Below are 23,171 nucleotides of genomic sequence, written 5' to 3'. Positions count from 1 at the left end.
ATAATTGTATTATAAGTAAACTTAAATCGGTCATTTGATCAAGATAATTTTCTAATGTATAGACAATTGTATCTGAAGTAAACTTGGACCAAATTAATTTTTATTAAATATATTATATATTTTTAGTAAATTTTACCCCTTTTTGTTAATTCATTCTGATGTTACCTTAAATCGACCGCATTCTAAGGATAGTTGTAAAGAATGTAACACCAAACCTGCCAACGGTTTAAATAATGATTTTTCAACATTTTACTGTTAATTTGAAAACTTTTTTGATAATTGAATTAGATGTTACCTTAAATCGGTCATTTGATCAAGATAATTTTCTAATGTATACACAATTGTATCTGAAGTAAACTTGAACCAACTGATTTTTTAGAAAATTTTACCCATTTTTGATAATTTATTCTGATGGTACCTTAAATCGACCACATTCTAAGGATAGTTGTATAGAATGTTACACCAAACTTGCTAACGGTTTTAATAATGATTTTTCTACATTTTACTGTATTTTCATTTTTTTTTATAATTGTATTAGATGTTACCTTAAATCGGTGATTTGATCAAGATAATTTTCTAATATGTATTGACACACGTCTCTGAAGTAAACTTGAACCAAATTAATTTCTATTTAAAATATTATATTTTTTTGGTAAATTTTACCCCTTTTTGATAATTTATTCTGATGGTATCTTAAATCGACCACATTCTAAAGATAGTTGTATAAAATGTTACACCAAACTTGCCAACGGTTTTAATAATGATTTTTCTACATTTTACTGTATTTTCAATTTTTTTTTATAATTGTATTATATGTTACCTTTAATCGGTCATTTGATCAAGATAATTTTCTAATATGTATTGACAATTGTATCTGAAGTAAACTTGAACCAAATTAATCTTTATTAAAAACATTATATTTTTTTTAGTAAATTTTACCCTTTTTTGATAATTCAATAAGATGTTACAGTATATCGACCATATTCTAACGATAGTTGTAAAGAATGTAACACCAAATATGCCAACGGTTTTAATAATGATTTTTCTACATTTTACTGTAAATTTGATTTTTCTTTGATAGTTGTATTAGAAGTTACCTTAAATCGGTTATTTGATCAAGATAATTTTCTAATATGTATTGATAATTGTATCTGAAGTAAACTTAAAACGAAATTATTTTTTATTAAAAATATTATATTTTTTTAGTAAATTTTACCCATTTTTGATAATTCAATTTGATATTACAGTATATCGAGCATATTCTAAAGATAGTTGTATAGAATATTACACCAAACCTGCCAACGGTTTTAATAATGATTTTTCTACATTTTACTGTAAATTAGATTTTTTTTGATAAGTGTATTAGATGTTACCTTAAATCGGTCATTTGATCAAGATAATTTTCTAATATGTATTGATAATTGTATCTGAAGTAAACTTAAAACCAAATTAATTTTTATTAAAAATATTATATTTTTTTTAGTAAATTTTACCCATTTTTGAAAGTTCAATAAGATGTTACAGTATATCGACCATATTCTACAGATAGTTGTAAAGAATGTAACACCAAATATGCCAACGGTTTTAAGTTACCTTAAATCGGTCATTTGATCAAGATAATTTTCTAATATGTATTGACAATTGTATCTGAAGTAAACTTGAACCAAATTAATTTTTATTAAAAATATTATATTTTTTTTAGTATATTTTACCCATTTTTGATAATTCAATAAGATCTTACAGTATATCGACCATATTCTACAGATAGTTGTAAATAATGTAACACCAAATATGCCAACGGTTTTAATAATGATTTTTCTACATTTTACTGTAAATTAGATTTTTTTATTGATAATTGTATTAGAAGTTACCTTAAATCGGTTATTTGATCAAGATAATTTTCTAATATGTATTGACAATTGTATCTGAAGTAAACTTAAAACCAAATTAATTTTTATTAAAAATATTATATTTTTTTTAGTAAATTTTACCCATTTTTGAAAATTCAATAAGATGTTACAGTATATCGACCATATTCTACAGATAGTTGTAAAGAATGTAATACCAAATATGCCAACGGTTTTAATGATTTTTCTACATTTTACTGTAAATTTGATTTTTTTTTGATAATTGTAATATGAGGCAGGTATTTACCTGTGAATGGGGACGAAGTTTGTTTAAATTATTTTTTTTGTAACTTTTAAAATATCTGTTAAAAAAAAGAAACGGAAATACCGTAACGTTTCCGATTTTGGTTCTGTTGTTAGGGATTTTACTTGTGACGTTATTTAAGTTATGACGTCATGTTCAATGTAAACAAAGAAACGCAATGTATCAGGTAATGTTTATTCATACCGAAGACAAAGAATGATTAAAAATGAAATATTGGTATTGTGTTCCTTGAGTTCCTATATTTTACTAGACTAATCAAAGTCTCACGACAACAAGACCGGAAGAAGGAAGTAGAGTTATGTGTTCTGCGCAGATCCGGAAATTAAAAAACGCGACAAAAAAAAAAATTGAACGATTTTCAGTTCATTAGTACAATGAAAAATTCGGGAAATTTTCCCGATTTTTTTTTTTTTTTATTGAATTTTCTACTGTAATAAGGGGACTTCGTCCCCATATTATATGTTACCTTAAATAGGTCATTTGATCAAGATAATTTTTTAATATGTATTGACAATTGTATCTGAAGTAAACTTCAATAAGATCTTACAGTATATCGACCATATTCTACAGATAGTTGTAAAGAATGTAACACCAAATATGCCAACGGTTTTAATAATGATTTTTCTACATTTTACTGTAAATTAGATTTTTTTTTTGATAATTGTATTAGAAGTTACCTTAAATCGGTTATTTGATCAAGATAATTTTCATATATGTATTGACAATTGTATCTGAAGTAAACTTAAAACCAAATTAATTTTTATTAAAAATATTATATTTTTTTTAGTAAATTTTACCCATTTTTGAAAATTCAATAAGATGTTACAGTATATCGACCATATTCTACAGATAGTTGTAAAGAATGTAACACCAAATATTCCAACGGTTTTAATGATTTTTCTACATTTTACTGTAAATTTGATTTTTTTTTGATAATTGTAATATGAGGCAGGCATTTACCTGTGAATGGGGACGAAGTTTGTTTAAATTATTTCTTTTGTAACTTTTAAAATATCTGTTAAAAAAAAGAAACGGAAATACCGTAACGTTTCCGATTTTGGTTCTGTTGTTAGGGATTTTACTTGTGACGTTATTTAAGTTATGACGTCATGTTCAATGTAAACAAAGAAACGCAATGTATCAGGTAACGTTTATTCATACCGAAGACAAAGAATGATTAAAAATGAAATATTGGTATTGTGTTCCTTGAGTTCCTATATTTTACTAGACTTATCAAAGTCTCACGACAAGAAGACCGGAAGAAGGAAGTAGAGTTATGTGTTCTGCGCAGATCCGGAAATTAAAAAACGCGACAAAAAAAAAATTGAACGATTTTCAGTTCATTAGTACAATGAAAAATTCGGGAAATTTTCCCGATTTTTTTTTTTTTATTGAATTTTCTACTGTAATAGGGGACTTCGTCCCCATATTATATGTTACCTTAAATCAAGATAATTTTTTAATATGTATTGACAATTGTATCTGAAGTAAACTTGAACCAACTGATTTTTTATAAAAATATATTTTTTTAGAAAATTTTATCCATTTTTGATAATTCAATTTGATTACAGTATATCGAGCATATTCTAAAGATAGTTGTATAGAATATTACACCAAACCTGCCAACGGTTTTAATAATGATTTTTCTACATTTTACTGTAACTTTGATTTTTTTTTATAATTGTATTAGATGTTACCTTCAATCGGTCATTTGATCAAAAAATTTTTCTAATATGTATTGACAATTATATCTGAAATAAAATTGAACCAAATTAATTTTTATTAAAAATATTATATTTTTTGGGTAAATTTTACCCCTTTTTGATAATTTATTCTGATGGTACCTTAAATCGACCACATTCTAAGGAGAGTTGTATAAAATGTTACACCAAACTTGCCAACGGTTTTAATAATGATTTTTCTACATTTTACTGTATTTTCAATTTTTTTTTTAATAATTGTATTAGATGTTACCTTAAACCGGCATTTGATCAAGATAATTTTCTAATATGTATTGAAAATTGTCTCTGAAGTAAACTTGAACCAAATTAATTTCTATTAAAAATATTATATCTTTTTGGTAAATTTTACCCCTTTTTGATAATGTATTCTGATGGTACCTTAAATCGACCACTTTCTAAGGATAGTTGTATAGAATATAACACCAAACCTGCCAACGGTTTTAATAATGATTTTTCTACATTTTACTGTAAATTTGACATCTTTTTTGATTATTGTATTAGATGTTACCTTAAATAGGTCATTTGATCAAGATAATTTTTTAATATGTATTGACAATTGTATCTGAAGTAAACTTGAACCAACTTACTTTTTAGAAAATTTTACCCATTTTTGATAAATTAAATTCAATAAGATATTACAGTATATCGACGATATTCTACAGATAGTTGTATAGAATGTTACACCAAACTTGCTAACGGTTTTAATAATGATTTTTCTACATTTTACTGTAAGTTTGATTTTTTTTGGACAATTGTATTAGATGTTACCTTAAATCAGTTATTTGATCAAGACTTTTTTCTAATATGTATTGACAATTATATCTGAAGTAAACTTGAACCAAATTAATTTTTATTAAAAATATTATATTTTTTTTTAGTCAATTTTACCCATTTTTGGTAATTCAATAAGATATTATAGTATATCGACCATATTCTACAGATAGTTGTATAGAATGTTACACCAAACTTGCCAACGGTTTTAATAATGATTTCTCTACATTTTGCTGTAAGTTTGATTCTTTTTTTATAATTGTATTAGAAGTTACTTTAAATCGGTCATTTGGTCAAGATAATTTTCTAATATGTATTGAAAATTGTATCTGAAGTAAACTTGAACCAAATTAATTTTTATTAAAAATATTATATTTTTTATAGTAAATTTTACCCATTTTTGATAATTCAATAAGATGTTACAGTATATTGACCATATTCTACAGATAGTTGTAAAGAATGTAACACCAAATATGCCAACGGTTTTAATAATGATTTTTCTACATTTTACTGTAAATTAGATTTTTTTTGGATAATTGTTTTATATGTTACCTTAAATCGGTCATTTGATCAAGATCATTTTCTAATGTATAGACAATTGTATCTGAAGTAAACTTGGAACAAATTAATTTTTATTAATATATTATATATTTTTAGTAAATTTTACCCCTTTTTGATAATTTATTCTGATGTTACCTTAAATCGACCACATTCTAAGGATAGTTGTAAAGAATGTAACACCAAACCTGCCAACGGTTTGAATAATGATTTTTAAACATTTTACTGTTAATTTGAAAACTTTTTTGATAATTGAATTAGATGTTACCTTAAATCGGTCATTTGATCAAGCTAATTTTCTAATATGTATTGACAATTGTCTCTGAAGTAAACTTGAACCAAATTAATTTTTATTTTAAATATTTTATATTTTTTGGTAAATTTTACCCCTTTTTGACAATTTATTCTGATGGTACCTTAAATCGACCACATTCTAAGGATAGTTGTATTGAATGTTACACCAAACTTGCCAACGGTTTTAATAATGATTTTTCTACATTTTACTGTAATTTGAATTTTTTTTGATAATTGTATTAGAAGTTACCTTAAATCGGTTATTTGATCAAGATAATTTTCCAATATGTATTGAAAATTGTATCTGAAGTAAACTTGAACCAAATTAATTTTTATTAAAAATATTATATTTTTTATAGTAAATTTTACCCATTTTTGATAATTCAATAAGATGCTACAGTATATCGACCATATTCTACAGATAGTTGTAAAGAATGTAACACCAAATATGCCAACGGTTTTAATAATGATTTTTCTACATTTTACTGTAAATTAGATTTTTTTTGATAATTGTATTAGAAGTTACCTTAAATCGGTCATTTGATCAAGATAATTTTCTAATATGTATTTACAATTGTATCTGAAGTAAACTTGAACCAACTTAATTTTTATTAAAAATATCATATTTTTTTTAGTCAATTTTACCCATTTTTCGATAATTCAATAAGATGTTACGTATGCCGACCATATTCTACAAATAGTTGTAAAAAGTGTAACACCAAATATGCCAACGGTTTTAATAATGAATTTTCTACATTTTACTGTAAATTAAATTTTTTTTATAATTGAATTAGAAGTTACCTTAAATCGTTCATTTGATCCACATAATTTTCTAATATGTATTTACAATTGTATCTGAAGTAAACTTGAACCAACTTAATTTTTATTAAAGATATTATATTTTTTATAGTCAATTTTACCCATTTTTCGATAATTCAATAAGATGTTACGTATACCGACCATATTCTACAAATAGTTGTAAAAAATGTAACACCAAATATGCCAACGGTTTTAATAATGATTTTCTACATTTTACTGTAAATTAGATTTTTTTTTGATAATTGTACAAGATGTTACCTTAAATCGGTCATTTGATCAAGATAATTTTCTTATGTATAGACAATTGTATCTGAAGTAAACTTGGACCAAATTAATTTTTATTAAATATATTATAGATTTTTTTCAGTAAATTTTACCCCTTTTTGATAATTTATTTTGATGTTACCTTAAATCGACCACATTCTAAGGATAGTTGTAAAGAATGTAACACCAAACCTGCCAACGGTTTTAATAATGATTTTTCAACATTTTACTGTTAATTTGAAAACTTTTTGATAATTGAATTAGATGTTACCTTAAATCGGTCATTTGAATAAGATAATTTTCTAATGTATAGACAATTGTATCTGAAGTCAACTTGAACCAACTGATTTTTTTGAAAATTTTACCCATTTTTGATAATTCAATAATATATAGTATATCGACCATATTCTACAGATAGTTGTATAGAATGTTACACCAAACTTGCCAACGGTTTTAATAATGATTTTTCTACATTTTACTGTAACTTTGATTTTTTTTTTATAATTGTATTAGATGTTACCTTCAATCGGTCATTTGATCAAGATTTTTTTCTAATATGTATTGACAATTATATCTGAAGTAAAATTGAACCAAATTAATTTTTATTAAAAATATTATATTTTTTGGGTAAATTTTACCCGTTTTTGATAATTTATTCTGATGGTACCTTAAATCGACCACTTTCTAAGGATAGTTGTATAGAATATAACACCAAACTTGCCAACAGTTTTAATAATGATTTTTCTACATTTTACTGTAAATTTGATATCTTTTTTGATAATTGTATTAGATGTTACCTTAAATAGGTCATTTGATCAAGATAATTTTTTAATATGTATTGACAATTGTATCTGAAGTAAACTTGAACCAACTTACTTTTTAGAAAATTTTACCCGTTTTTAATCAATTAAATTCAATAAGATATTACAGTATATCGACGATATTCTACAGATAGTTGTATAGAATGTTACACCAAACTTGCTAACGGTTTTAATAATGATTTTTCTACATTTTACTGTAAGTTTGATTTTTTTTGGACAATTGTATTAGATGTTACCTTAAATCAGTTATTTGATCAAGACTTTTTTCTAATATGTATTGACAATTATATCTGAAGTAAACTTGAACCAAATTAATTTTTATTAAAAATATTATATTTTTTTTAGTCAATTTTACCCAATTTTGATAATTCAATAAGATATTATAGTATATCGGCCATATTCTACAGATAGTTGTATAGAATGTTACAACAAACTTGCCAACGGTTTTAATAATGATTTTTCTACATTTTGCTGTAAGTTTGATTTTTTTTTTATAATTGTATTATAAGTTACTTTAAATCGGTCATTTGGTCAAGATAATTTTCTAATATGTATTGAAAATTGTATCTGAAGTAAACTTGAACCAAATTAATTTTTATTAAAAATATTACATTTTTTATAGTAAATTTTACCCATTTTTGATAATTCAATAAGATGTTACAGTATATTGACCATATTCTACAGATAGTTGTAAAGAATGTAACACCAAATATGCCAACGGTTTTAATAATGATTTTTCTACATTTTAGTTACAGTATATTGACCATATTCTACAGATAGTTGTAAAGAATGTAACACCAAATATGCCAACGGTTTTAATAATGATTTTTCTACATTTTACTGTAAATTAGATTTTTTTTTGATAATTGTTTTAGATGTTACCTTAAATCGGTCATTTGATCAAGATCGTTTACTAATGTATAGACAATTGTATCTGAAGTAAACTTGGAACAAATTAATTTTTATTAATATATTATATATTTTTAGTAAATTTTACCCCTTTTTGATAATTTATTCTGATGTTACCTTAAATCGACCACATTCTAAGGATAGTTGTAAAGAATGTAACACCAAACCTGCCAACGGTTTGAATAATGATTTTTCAACATTTTACTGTTAATTTGAAAACTTTTTTGATAATTGAATTAGATGTTACCTTAAATCGGTCATTTGATCAAGATAATTTTCTAATATGTATTGACAATTGTCTCTGAAGTAAACTTGAACCAAATTAATTTTTTATTTTAAATATTTTATATTTTTTTGGTAAATTTTACCCCTTTTTGACAATTTATTCTGATGGTACCTTACATCGACCACATTCTAAGGATAGTTGTATTGAATGTTACACCAAACTTGCCAACGGTTTTAATAATGATTTTTCTACATTTTACTGTAATTTGAATTTTCTTTGATAATTGTATTAGAAGTTACCTTAAATCGGTCATTTGGTCAAGATAATTTTCTAATATGTATATACAATTGTGTCTGAAGTAAACTTGAACCAACTTAATTTTTATTAAAAATATATTTTTTTTAGTCAATTTTACCCGTTTTTGATAATTTATTCTGATGGTACCTTAAATCGACCACATTCTAAGGATAGTTGTATAGAATGTTACACCAAACTTACCAACGGTTTTAATAATGATTTTTCTACATTTTACTGTATTTTCAATTTTTTTTATAGAACTGATATTAAGAAAATGTGATAGTTAGAACTGTGATTAAGAAAATGTGATAGTAAGATACTGTGATAGTAAGAACTCTGTGATGTCAATATACTCAATGTAATTATTGTAATTATCTTGAAATTATAACTACATTGTATCACATTTAAAAATATTATTTAAAAATATTATTGCTGAAAATAAATATTTATATGTCTTGCATTTCTGTTAGATTTTTTCAGTTGAGGATATGCTTTATCAATGATTGGTCAACATGCATGCATATTAAATCAATAGCATGCTTATCTATTGTCTTTATTGATTTTTTTCCCATTTTTGTCTCATCTGCACTGAAGTCACTTAAAAAGAGTGGCAAGAGATACCAAGGGGACAGTAAACTCATGGATTGAAAACAAACCAAGAACGCCATGGCTAAAAAAGAAAAATACAAACAGATAAACAATGGTACACAAGACACAACATAGAAAAAATAAAGACTATGTAAAACGAACCCTATTAAAAGCTGGGGGTGATCTCAGGTGCTCTGGAAGGTTAAGCATAAAGTGAGACATAAGGATTTCTTTACTGTATTGTATGCACTTTTGTATATCTCACACACTCTTTGACCAACAGCCACCAAGTTTGATGCCATTGTAGCTTATGGTGTAACTAGATATGGTAAATCAATAATAATTGGTGTGTAAATTCATTGTAAGGTAAATATACCAGTCTAAAATGTGCCAACTGACCTCTGTTTCTTTTGTCATGGTCCTATCTTGGTCATGGGCAAGTTTCAGTAACCAGGTCACTTTCTTTTAAAGAGCTAACTTTTGGGAGTTAGCCTAAGCTCCATGTTGAAGTCTGACCAATAATTATTAACATTGACAACATTTGATTTTGGATGAAGATTGAGTCAAGAGTTGTATCATCATGATCATACGTATATTGTTACATGATATAAAACTAGGTGTACCAACACAACAGTACAAGAAGTTTACAACAAAATACCAGTGTTGAGCCTCATAAATGACTTTTTCAGCAAGAATGTGTCCATAGTACACGGATGCCTCACTCAAACTAGCATTTTCTATGTTCAGTGGACCATGAAATTGGGGTAAAAACTCTAATCTAGCATTAAAATTAGAAAGATCATATCATAGGAAACATGTGCACTAAGTTTCAAGTTGATTGGACTTCAATTTCATTCAAAACTACCTTGATAAAAAAAAGAGACAGACGGACAAACAAACGGACGGACGCACAGACCAGAAAACACAATGTCCCTTTACTATCGTAGGTGGCATTACAATGATCACTTTAACCTATTTCTTCCAAAAAATGCTATTTTGTCAATGACAAAACAAATCAAGTACATGACTCCATTAATATTATGTTTATCTTTCACTAAGTTATGAATCCGCATGTGCCCATATAAGGTAACGCCTTCCTTTCCATAAAATAAACAGATTGTGTATGTAATTATTGCAATTATCAAATTAAAAGTGATATAAAGGAAAAGTTATTGATCATAAAAAGTTCGTCACAAATATAAGAAATACAAATGAAGAGTTCTTAGAATAACGCACTAATATTGACTTGAAATGGCATTTTCATGAGATGACAAAGTGGGTCGATTGATTGTTTTTGACCCTGAATGACCGCCCCGATTTCCGTTAAATGTACAGAATATGAGTGCAGGTATGGAAATTATGAAGTTCTAAGTGATATAATGAAAAAGGTTAATAATCATATAAGTTGGTCATAATTACATTAAATAAAAACAAAGTTTTTAAGAAAAAGGCACTTTTACAGACTAAAAATGGCATTTTCAGGAAAAAAAGGGGGGGATAACAAAGCGTGCTGGTTTTCCATTTTGGTTGGTTCAAAAATTCTAAATCTTAAACAGTGTTACCTAGTAATGTTCCTTCAATAGCATGCACTTTTTGCGGGAAATTAAACGACACATTTTTTCTGCATCTTTGATTTCTTAAAAAATAATGACATTTAGCCATTTCATTTTTGGGCCTTTTTCTGTTGAATATTCTATTTTTCAGCTCAAAATTTTACTAAAACTTAGAAAAAAGTCTTAAATTTCAGGTTAATTAGCTGAAACGAATTCCACTCTAACGAAATGATGTGAATTGTTAAGCAAATTTATTATTTTTAACTTAAAAAAAAAGAAAAATAGCCATTATCCACTCTTTAAGCAATGTATGGCTATATCTTCGATTTAAGTGGAGGTTTAAATTGAAAATGTGCGAAAACCCTTGGTTAGAATTCCATTTTTTTTTTAATTTTGTAGGTTATATCAGTATGTTTTACCCTAAAAAAATTCAAAGAAATTAAACGACAGCAAATTTTTGGTGTCACCTGTTGGGTACCACCTTAAGCAAGTGGCAAAATACAACAACGAGAGCATGTCTATTAAAATTGGTGATATAAACATACCATAATGGTAAACCTAAAAAAAAAATCATAAATGATAGATTTATATATCTTTATACAGACTTCAAGATTTAAATGATGTGCTCTGCAAAAATATAAACATTTTTTAATCTCTGCATGGTACCTGTTAAACCCATTCATTAAACCAACTACTAATTAAATCCTTTAAATTCAAGTTTAACAAACAAGAAGGTCGAACAAAAAAAACCCCAAAAAGTATCAAATAAAAATGAAGTTTGATTTTTCAATTATTATATTTATTTCAGCGATATCGTACGCGTTTATAATACATCTTTTTTATTTGATGACGATTTAAATCAAATTTGTATCCGGTCATTTGATCGTTTTGCCAGTGGTACACTACTTCTTATACTCCTTTCCCTCAAAAATGTAGTACTGAAAATAGCGGTTCCCTTGATCATTGCGGGCATCCACCGGTACAGCACATTTTATCCCTCTTCGGGGTTATAGGTCACACCTTCCTTTAAACATCCCGCAAATTGTTACCAGGGAAATACCTTAAATTCATCTTGAATGGTATTAAAATCTATGAGTTCCGCCATCGTTAGCGGCGGTGGAGATGTAATATAGCGTTATTCAATTGTGACGTTATATGTTACTCTTTTCCACAGATCTGCCATAGATTTGGAGAAAACAAAAACTTACCAGATATTTGAGTTGTTTAGCGATTGTAACGTCACATTTGCCATAGATTAGGAATCTGCCATAGATTTCAGTCCTACATATATACTATCTAAGTACATGTCTTGATCTCTTTTTGTGTGTCAAGTTTCAGTGCTTCTTGAAGTAAAGCTTGATCTTTAGAAATTTACAATTAGAAAATAATGGACATAACAGAGGTGACATATTTGAGCATGTAACTTTTGTTGCTTTTGAGAAAATTGGAACCGGCATTTTAAATGTGTATTTCAAATTGGTATCAAAGAATTTTATTTCAATTATTTGATATAAAATACAGGTTTAATTCGGAAGTAGTGTTGTATGCATTGGTCGTCGTTTGTATTGTTCAGGGGAACTGACAACACTACGTTACCAAAAAGACTTCAATTAATGCACTAAATAGAAAGGAATTTTGAGAATGGAAATGGGGAATGTGCCAAAGAGACAACAACCCGACCATAGAAAAAAAAAACAACAGCAGAAGGTCACCAACAGGTCTTCAATGTTGCGAGAAATTCCCGCACCCGGAGGCGTCCTTCAACTGGCCCCTTAACAAATATATGCTAGTTTAGTGAACGCCATACTAATTTCCAAATTGTACACAAGATACTAAAATTAAAAATACAAGACTAACACAGGCCAGAGGCTGTTTATTATTAATGCAAGCTCATGCACGACACAAAGATAGCTTTTCTGATAAAAATATCCTTTTGTCTGGAAATTAAATAGATAAATCAAAATGAAAATCTTCCATACGATGATGAATTTTACTGATTAGATATACATTGAAATCAAATATACTTCTGAAGATGGCGAGCAATATTCTACCCGATGTTTCTTCATCGTGTACTGGAATTAGGTGTCTGTTAAATTGGTTATTGTCACCATGCTGTTCAATATAATTAACGGTACCAATTTTCTTGCACCAGATGCGCATTTCGACAATACATGTCTCTTCAGTGATGCTCGTGGCCAAAATATTTGAAATCCAAAGCTTACATAAAAGATGAAGAGCTATAATCCAAAAGGTCCAAATAGTATAGCCAAATCCGAGGAAGGAATCAGAGCTTTGCATGAGGGAGATACATTCCTTAATTTATAATAATTTCTATCATTTTGTAACAGCAAATTTTAATAACACAAAAAATCCGAAGTACTGGCTACTGGGCTGGTGATACCCTCGGGGACTAATACTCCACCAGCAGAGGCATCGACCCAGTGGTAGTAATATAATTAACGGTACTAATTTTCTTGCACCAGATGCGCATTTCGACAATACATGTCTCTTCAGTGATGCTCGTGGCCAAGTTCACAAGTTCAAGTTTCGTCTAAGAAATCATGTTCTAAAATACAAATGTAATGCAAAACACAGTAACACATAATTATTTCTACGGATGTTTCAACTTGAGTGTTTCTTAAAATTTCAATCTTCTGAATCTTACTTTCAACACGAGTTATATATCTTTGCTGCTGAGTAAAATTTTCGTTATCTCTGTACCGTGTTAGTAGCCATCTCTGGACGGGACAGGTTGCATTTCCTAGGATATGGTTTGTCTGGTTACACATATATTTAGCCAAATTAAAACGTAAATACGATATTTGCACGTTTAGAACCCTTGCATTTACTCTTTGTTGGGTCCGTAGGTGGCTTGTTGCAAGGCAAAATTTTCTGTCCCTGTCCAATATACCCTCTTTTTCCAGTGGCAGTCCAAATTTCCCTGACGATCATCCCGAATGGTCTTTATTATGACATGACGTACCTATTGTATTTATTAACTTGTTCTCGTCCTGAACATGCATGAAATATTTGCCACTGCACGTTAAGCAACCAACAATCAATCAATCATCGTCAATGACTGCTGGTAGGTAGATTTACCGTTCCCTGAAACTAAAAAAAAACTTTAAATACATTTATAAGGAAAATTTATTTTTCGAAACAGATAGTATTAAGGGGGCTTGGGTGTCTTCCTCCAACTTGGAATTTGAAGGAGCAAGAAACTTTGGTCTAGATATTTGAAGACATGTGAAATTTTGAGAGTTGATTGTAATTTATGTAAAAGACTTTTGATATAAATAAAGACAATTGTGTGTTTTAGCATAAATACAGTTGTAATTTCTCTAAAACACTTTGTTTGTGTTTGATTAGATTTTTTACAACTTTGCCAAATAATGGGAGATAAGTAAGATACAGGAAGGAAAAACTTGTCGGTTTCAGACATTTTTAATTCGACGAGATCAAGGTTTTTCCTTTTCCTTTTTCAATTTCAATTTATTTAAAACACCTCGCCGGGATTCGAACCTATGCTGATATATCGTGACACCAAGTCTAGTGTGCTGTGAAAATAAATAATGTCTTGAATGCTGTTCAGCTAAAGAAGGTAATATATAATTGTAGTAAAATATATGTTATTTTTTTCTGAAATCCTATCAAATAAGTTTCAAGTATTATGAATATCTTCAAATAACTTTAAATGCCTTGTTGCAATGCATCTCCACAATATTCCTGTCAATTGAACGAATTGACTTCTCTGCTTTACACATTTTGTATTTCCAAGTATTGACTATAAGGAAAGGCACAATTAATGGGTAGCACAGACCAGTGTTAGGTCAAACATTTTCCATAAATCTCCACATTATCATTTATCCTCCAAATGCCGGGAACAGAATCATTTCCTACAATTCTTTATTCTGTCTCTAATAAAAATGTAATGGTTAAATGGAAAATTGTAATCATCTAAGCAATTTCAAAAAGAAAGAACATGTTGATTCAAAAAGTTTCATATCTATTCACCGACATATAACCATTCTCTGTCTTGACTATGCGATCACGTGCAACTTATGATTAAACTATTACAGGGTTCATACACCTTTTTTGTTCCATTTTGAAGGACTTTTTTATGACTTTTCAAGGATGTTTTATGAAATTTCCATACCCAGAAAAACAGGAAACCAAAGGAAAAATGATTTGTAACTATATTCAGGGCGCAGTATATTTCCGCTTTCATTAGGCAGCAACCATTTGATTTTCTGGGGACAAGTCGAAAACAATTTTTTTCTTTCAATTTTAGCATTACATATAGTGGCAGCTGAGGGGGAAACAAACATTTTTTCTCCTCAGAATCAAATTATTTTTTTCTCCAAAAACTGGAAACTAACTTTTTTTCCAAAAAATCCATAGGTCCCCCCTCCCCCCCCAGAAAATCAAATGGTTGCTGCCTTACTTCCTCTGTAGAAACAGTTTCATCCAAAGTTTTCGATAGCTGTTTGGATACACTACCAGTAACTGGAAACCAACTTTGAAACCATTCAGGTATTTTCAAACTTTTTGATTTAGTTGAGAACTTGATGTGTTTGGAGCTCTTACAGTGGCTTTTCAAGGCAGATTCTCCCATGTTTGAAACGTCAAACTCTTTTAGACAAAGGCTGCATTTAGCCTTTGAATCGTTACTACCCCTCACAAGCCATTTGTTGTACTCTGGTTTTTCCAACCATTTTAGCTAACAATGGCTGTTACTTGGCATTTTTCTCGTATCAACTGATCAAATCAAGCCATTTTTTAAAATTATTCCTATATACTGACAATGTTATTGAATGAAGCAAACTGCAACAATTATGGGATTACAGGGAACCAGATTTGGTTATATATTTTCACCTAAAATAATGAAGAAACGAATTTTTAAATCCTTATTTTACAATTACCAAGACTGGGACCTTGTTTGTAGCTCTATTGAGGAAACAGTTTCGACAAAAACTACGCAAAATGTTTATAGACACCTAATAAAGTTTACAGTTCAAGCAATAATAACTTTCAAGCACTTTTCAAGGTCTTTTCACGAAAATATAGCTTTCCATGACTTTTAAAGGCATTTCCCCCCCCCAAAATAAAAATCCAGGAGTTTTCCAGGATTCAAGGACCCGTACGAACCCTGCTATTAAAATGATGGAGAATCTTTACTTAAGTAATGGAAGAAACTTTAGGGGAAGATTGTAATCAATGGTTACAAACCTCGGTAATAGCCATGGGGAAGAAATACCAAACTTTGTTTGTTTCTTTCAGTACGGAGTAAGATGTTCTACACAGATGTCTATGATCTATCTATTAACCAGGAAGAAGGTAGGTCTGTAAGAAACAAGAACGATTTGTTGTCTGAACCTGCATCACATTCATATGTTTTTCAGTAAAAAGTTAATCAATCAATTAATCAATAAATATCCACTTAATTAAAGTGCAAGTTTGGAAGAGGGGACTTGACAATTTTTGGAATGGTATTATCTCTGCTTTTTTGTTGTTGTGAGGTTGCATCCAAAGAGAATATTTACAGTACATTCAGAAATCAATACATGCATTTATTTTTGCGATGTTGTGAAAATCCCATTTAATTCATATAATATTAATAAATTTCACAATACAAGTTCAAGTTATTAGTCCCCGAGGGTAACACCAGCCCAGTAGTCAACACTTCAGTGTTGACATGAATATCAATAATGTGGTCATTTAATAAATTTCCTGTTATAAAACTTTGAATTTTTCGAAAAACTAAGGATTTTCTTATCCCAGGCATAGATTACCTTAGACATATTTGGCACAACTTTTTGGAATTTTGGATCCTCAATGCTCTTTAACTTTGTACTTTTTTGGCTTTATAAATATTTTGATATGAGCGTCACTGATTCTTATGTAGACGAAACGCGCGTCTAGCGTACTATGTTATAATCCTGGTACTTTTGATAAAGTATTGCAATTTTAACCGTTTTGCATTTTTTTTAGTAATAAAATCATGGCAATAATTTCTGAATTTACCGTGAATATTTGTTTTCCTTTAAGGGCAGAAGAAGAGAATGGTTAAGGAGAATGCAGGAGTCATGCAGTGACAAATAATTTTGCTATTATAGCTAGAATTCGCTTAATGGAAGGAAAACAGGTATTTTTATTTCTCACCTTCTGGAATAAGATGTGTTCTGATTGACAGTGACACAAGTAAACTTATTCCAAGTGCCTTTTGAGTTGTTTTATTATTTGCATCAAAATTATTTCAAACATTTTGAAGTTTACCAAAAAGATAAAAAAAAAACTATATCATTTCAAATTGTTTCCAGTTTGCTGAGAAGGGAGAAAAAGGACTTAGTTAAGGGGTTAATGCTGCCCACATTTAATTTTATCAAGGGATTACATGCATGCTAGTGGGGTCTTTCTAAACTGTTTTCAAAATTATTTCATGTTTTAAGAAACCTCGGTATATTGAATGTCTTCCTGAGCAGTGGAGTACTTGTATTTTAGAACATGTCGCTGCTTTACCAGTAAAATATGCAATAACATGACGAAATGTACAAAGGATGGGATGCCGTGGGGTAGATGGGTTACAAGTTCTAGGATGGCATCGGTGGCAAAAAACGACTGACTATGTGTAAGGGATCTCCTGTTTGTTTTTGTTTGTAAACGCACAATAAAATTAAAACCTGTCAAAAATTCAACTTATTGATTAATGTTTTATAAACGATAGAAAATACAAAATATTACAAGTACAAAAAACCACACAGATGCTTATTCTTAAGAGCTATGCCAAAAATATATGCAACTGGCAAGCAGTATATTCGGACGTATCAAAGGATGCACAAAAAACTGCCTGACAGAGTCAAATCATTGTATACTGATGCGAAATTTGACCGGAGGAAAAAGTCGGACCAAATATCAAGACTTGTGACAAAGGATCCTGTTTTGATACCAAGCAAAGAAATAAAACAACTAATAACACAAGTAAAGGATTCGGAGGGCAGATTCAGCACCAAAAAACACCCTTTAAAAAGAAAAGCAATTAGCAAACACGATTTTTCAAATCTCACAGAAGCATCAACAAGATGAGTCCCAAAATATGAGGGGTAAAGAGAGCCTTAATACAAATTATAAAAAGATGTCTGGAAAGCGATACACTATCAAATCAGAATATTGGCAGTAGTAACACTGAACTAAACTATTTAACACATACTGATTTCAATCCATTTCCACTTGAAATACAACAGTCTGGAGTTAAATCTATCGTGAATTTCCTGGAACCAAATTCAAAGTGTTTGCATTATCTAGGAAACAATATTTAAATTATATTTCCAACTTGGAGCGCATAATAATATGTAAGGAAAAATATAGATTTACACCAAATGACTTCAAAGCCAACACTAGACAGAAACGTAAGCAGAAAGAGAGAAGGTCAAAATATCCCACATGAAACAAGACCAAGAAGTCGTGTCTTAATGTTTTTCTTTTTGCCTTTCATATACCCGGCAAGTGTTATCGTTTGGAACTGAGTGCAATAACGTCAGAAATGTCATTAATTTGCCACACCTTTTGTAGAATTTTGAACCAAACACGGCGGCGGGCAGCTGAACGGTTAGCAGTTGAAGGTTTTAAAGATTGTCCTTTTCTTTTCAATTTTTCGTTTTAACTCCACTTTTCTCATTTCGGTTTTCAAACGTTAAGGTCATTATCCTCAGTTAACTTTTAAAAGGGATTTTTTTTATCTTGTACTAGTCATAATCGATTAGATGCTTGCATGGTTACGAAGTTACTCACAACGCAGTGTGGTCACTATCTCTGCGATGCTGCGCATGATTGAGGGGTCGTCTCAAGGCTAGCTAACAATATGATATTAATACACGTCGCTAAAATTACATTTATCCTGAATTACACTTTTAACGCGTTAAAACAATATTTTAACACAATAAACTTTGCAATTAGTAAGTTGTAGATTCAACACGTAAGGGGAAAAGGCCGTTTATCGCATTATACAAGTATTTCTGGCCACATGTGTCATAATGTATCACATTTAACGCGCTAAATTCAATAATCGTTTAACGCGCGCTCAAAAGTCATTTAATGGGTTCAAACATCTTTTAACGCGCTTAAACATTGTTTATCGCGATTAAACATCGTTTATCGTGATAATAGTTATCGAAGGTTCCAGGATTATAATTTAACTACGCCAGATGCGCGTTTCGTCTACACAAGACTCATCAGTGACGCTTGGATCAAAACAGTTAAAAGGTCAAACAAATACAAAGCTAAAGAGCATTGAGGACCTAAAATTCCAAACATTTATGTCAAGTACGGCTAAGGTAATCTACTCGTGGGATAAGAAAAACCTTTGTTTTATGAGGTGTTAAAACGTTATAGGGTAGAGTTATGGAATACGATGATCTGTTCATAGTTTTTGGAGTATCGTGGTGTCTTCCTAATCGTCAAAGACGAAGGATATGAGGATATTACATTTCGACTTCCTCTTACGATTAAACCATTCTCTTTAACCAACGATATTTCAAAAGAGCCACCACGGTTTGTCAACTAAAAACCATAAATTTTAACGGTCGTAAAAAACTAATAATCATGAAGTTATAAATGAAGCAGAAGCTGTGATAGAAAGTTTTGCAGACGATGATCTTAAAGGTGTTGTTGGAGCAGAAACTGTGATAGAAACTTAAGCAGAAGATACTTTGATCACAAGACTTGTGACAAAGGATCCTGTTTTGATACCAAGCAAAGAAATAAAACAACTAATAACACAAGTAAAGGATTCGGAGGGCAGATTCAGCACCAAAAAACACCCTTTAAAAAGAAAAGCAATTAGCAAACACGATTTTTCAAATCTCACAGAAGCATCAACAAGATGAGTCCCAAAATATGAGGGGTAAAGAGAGCCTTAATACAAATTATAAAAAGATGTCTGGAAAGCGATACACTATCAAATCAGAATATTGGCAGTAGTAACACTGAACTAAACTATTTAACACATACTGATTTCAATCCATTTCCACTTGAAATACAACAGTCTGGAGTTAAATCTATCGTGAATTTCCTGGAACCAAATTCAAAGTGTTTGCATTATCTAGGAAACAATATTTAAATTATATTTCCAACTTGGAGCGCATAATAATATGTAAGGAAAAATATAGATTTACACCAAATGACTACAAAGCCAACACTAGACAGAAACGTAAGCAGAAAGAGAGAAGGTCAAAATATCCCACATGAAACAAGACCAAGAAGTCGTGTCTTAATGTTTTTCTTTTTGCCTTTCATATACCCGGCAAGTGTTATCGTTCGGAACTGAGTGCAATAACGTCAGAAATGTCATTAATTTGCCACACCTTTTGTAGAATTTTGAACCAAACACGGCGGCGGGCAGCTGAACGGTTAGCAGTTGAAGGTTTTAAAGATTGTCCTTTTCTTTTCAATTTTTCGTTTTAACTCCACTTTTTTCATTTCGGTTTTCAAACGTTAATGTCATTATCCTCAGTTAACTTTTAAAAGGGATTTTTTTATCTTGTACTAGTCATAATCGATTAGATGCTTGCATGGTTACGAAGTTACTCACAACGCAGTGTGGTCACTATCTCTGCGATGCTGCGCATGAGTGAGGGGTCGTCTCAAGGCTAGCTAACAATTTGATATTAATACACGTCGCTAAAATTACATTTATCCTGAATTACACTTTTAACGCGTTAAAACAATATTTTAACACAATAAACTTTGCAATTAGTAAGTTGTAGATTCAACACGTAAGGGGAAAAGGCCGTTTATCGCATTATACAAGTATTTCTGGCCACATGTGTCATAATGTATCACATTTAACGCGCTAAATTCAATAATCGTTTAACGCGCGCTCAAAAGTCATTTAATGGGTTCAAACATCTTTTAACGCGCTTAAACATTGTTTATCGCGATTAAACATCGTTTATCGTGATAATAGATATCGAAGGTTCCAGGATTATAATTTAACTACGCCAGATGCGCGTTTCGTCTACACAAGACTCATCAGTGACGCTTGGATCAAAACAGTTAAAAGGTCAAACAAATACAAAGCTAAAGAGCATTGAGGACCTAAAATTCCAAACATTTATGTCAAGTACGGCTAAGGTAATCTACTCGTGGGATAAGAAAAACCTTTGTTTTATGAGGTGTTAAAACGTTATAGGGTAGAGTTATGGAATACGATGATCTGTTCATAGTTTTTGGAGTATCGTGGTGTCTTCCTAGTCGTCAAAGACGAAGGATATGAGGATATTACATTTCGACTTCCTCTTACGATTAAACCATTCTCTTTAACCAACGATATTTCAAAAGAGCCACCACGGTTTGTCAACTAAAAACCATAAATTTTAACGGTCGTAAAAAACTAATAATCATGAAGTTATAAATGAAGCAGAAGCTGTGATAGAAAGTTTTGCAGACGATGATCTTAAAGGTGTTGTTGGAGCAGAAACTGTGATAGAAACTTAAGCAGAAGATACTTTGATCACAAAATTTAACAAAGGATGAGATACAGGTAAAATATAAGATCAAAAATGTTTATGCAGTTATCAATTTTCTAATGAAACTTTAGACTACAAGTATGAAATTAAACTCAGTTGAGGTATAAGCCATACACTATAATTTAAATATATTTTATTTTGCACATAAACTATGTCTAACAATAGTTAGGTCTAAGCTCGTTTAGCTGGTATCCGTTGAGTTTAAATTTGCATTTTGTGTTGTCATCTTCTGTTACAAATAAATTCCCTCGTGATAATATTTATACAGCTTCCTAGTCTCCATTACAGCTGTTCCCTTGTTCATGGCGGGGTCTGTCCTCAACTGTAACACTCCCACAAATGTAGGTGTGAATACGTTTTCACAGTCTCGCCCATGTAACTCTGAGGGATATAATTTAACTGCTTTACAATCTCCATCAGTCCCTCCTTTACAAATGGATTCTGAATAAAAGATTATGTCTAAAAGTACATTTAAAAGAATTTATATAGTAATTATCTAGATTGACCGAAAAGTATAACTTTAAATTTTAAGAAAAATAACACTTTGGGATAAATATTTCCTTACTTGAGTTGGATTTATAGTTCATTTCTTTAAGTTAAAAATTGAAATAATGTAAAATATCAACAATGCATCGTTGTCATTATTTTTAATAATACTGAACAGGTGTGAATATTACTGAATGAAGTTCCAGTCTGTTATGACTGTCTGCATTAATTTATCAATGAGACCCAATACATATATATCCTTAATACTGTTGACACATTATTATCCTCATGATTTTGACCATGACATTGTTGACAGCTTCAATTCTGAGCATAAACAAAATAATACTTACCAATGTCAGTGAAAAAGATGTCCACCAGCCATTTTTGGCACAACCATTTTGTTTGTTCACTAATTATTAATATCTGATTTCAGACGATCAACATCGATTTGGTCGTCATTCATGGGCATACAGAATGGACATGTGTTTGGAATAGCCTTCAGTATATTTTTTTCAGAACCATTACACTCAAGCCAAACCTAAGTAATAAACAGTTTATAAATCGAACAATTAAAAAATTTAATATAAATTAAAAAAATATGTTTGGTCTCTTTGTGGGCAAATGTCTCATTGGCAATCATACCACATCTTCTTTTTTATACTTGCAAGTGTGGTATTTCAATGTCAAATTACATCAATTATATTATAATTTGTGAAAAAGCTACTGACTGTAAAAACCTCTATCCTAAGACAAAATGATTCCATAGAGTGTTATTTATTACATAAATAATGAAATCATGTTTGTGTAAAGGTATGTTATCCGCTTCAAGCTTTGCACTGTTGTTTTCTTTCACTTATTCATTATCAAAGGCGAGTTAGAGGGGGCACTTACCTGGAAAAAAAATTGGTTGATTATATAGGGAATCACTGAGGCATGACTGACGCTGGCCCTTCTTAGGCATTCATCAGGCCTATACAATTGTTTCTTTGTTAATTGTTTTCTCCTATTTATTTATATTGAAGTCCTGTAATGTTATGTTGTCATTTTAATGTTATATTTCACATGGCCATAAAAGAGGGAGGGTTGGCATGCCACAAAACCAGGTTCTATCCACCGTTTTTCCTTAAAAATGTCCTGTACCAAGTGAG

This window comes from Mytilus galloprovincialis, chromosome 11 (assembly GCF_965363235.1).
Source record: "Mytilus galloprovincialis chromosome 11, xbMytGall1.hap1.1, whole genome shotgun sequence".
Lineage (NCBI taxonomy): Eukaryota > Metazoa > Mollusca > Bivalvia > Mytilida > Mytilidae > Mytilus > Mytilus galloprovincialis.
Note: the sequence above shows the minus strand (reverse complement) of the source record.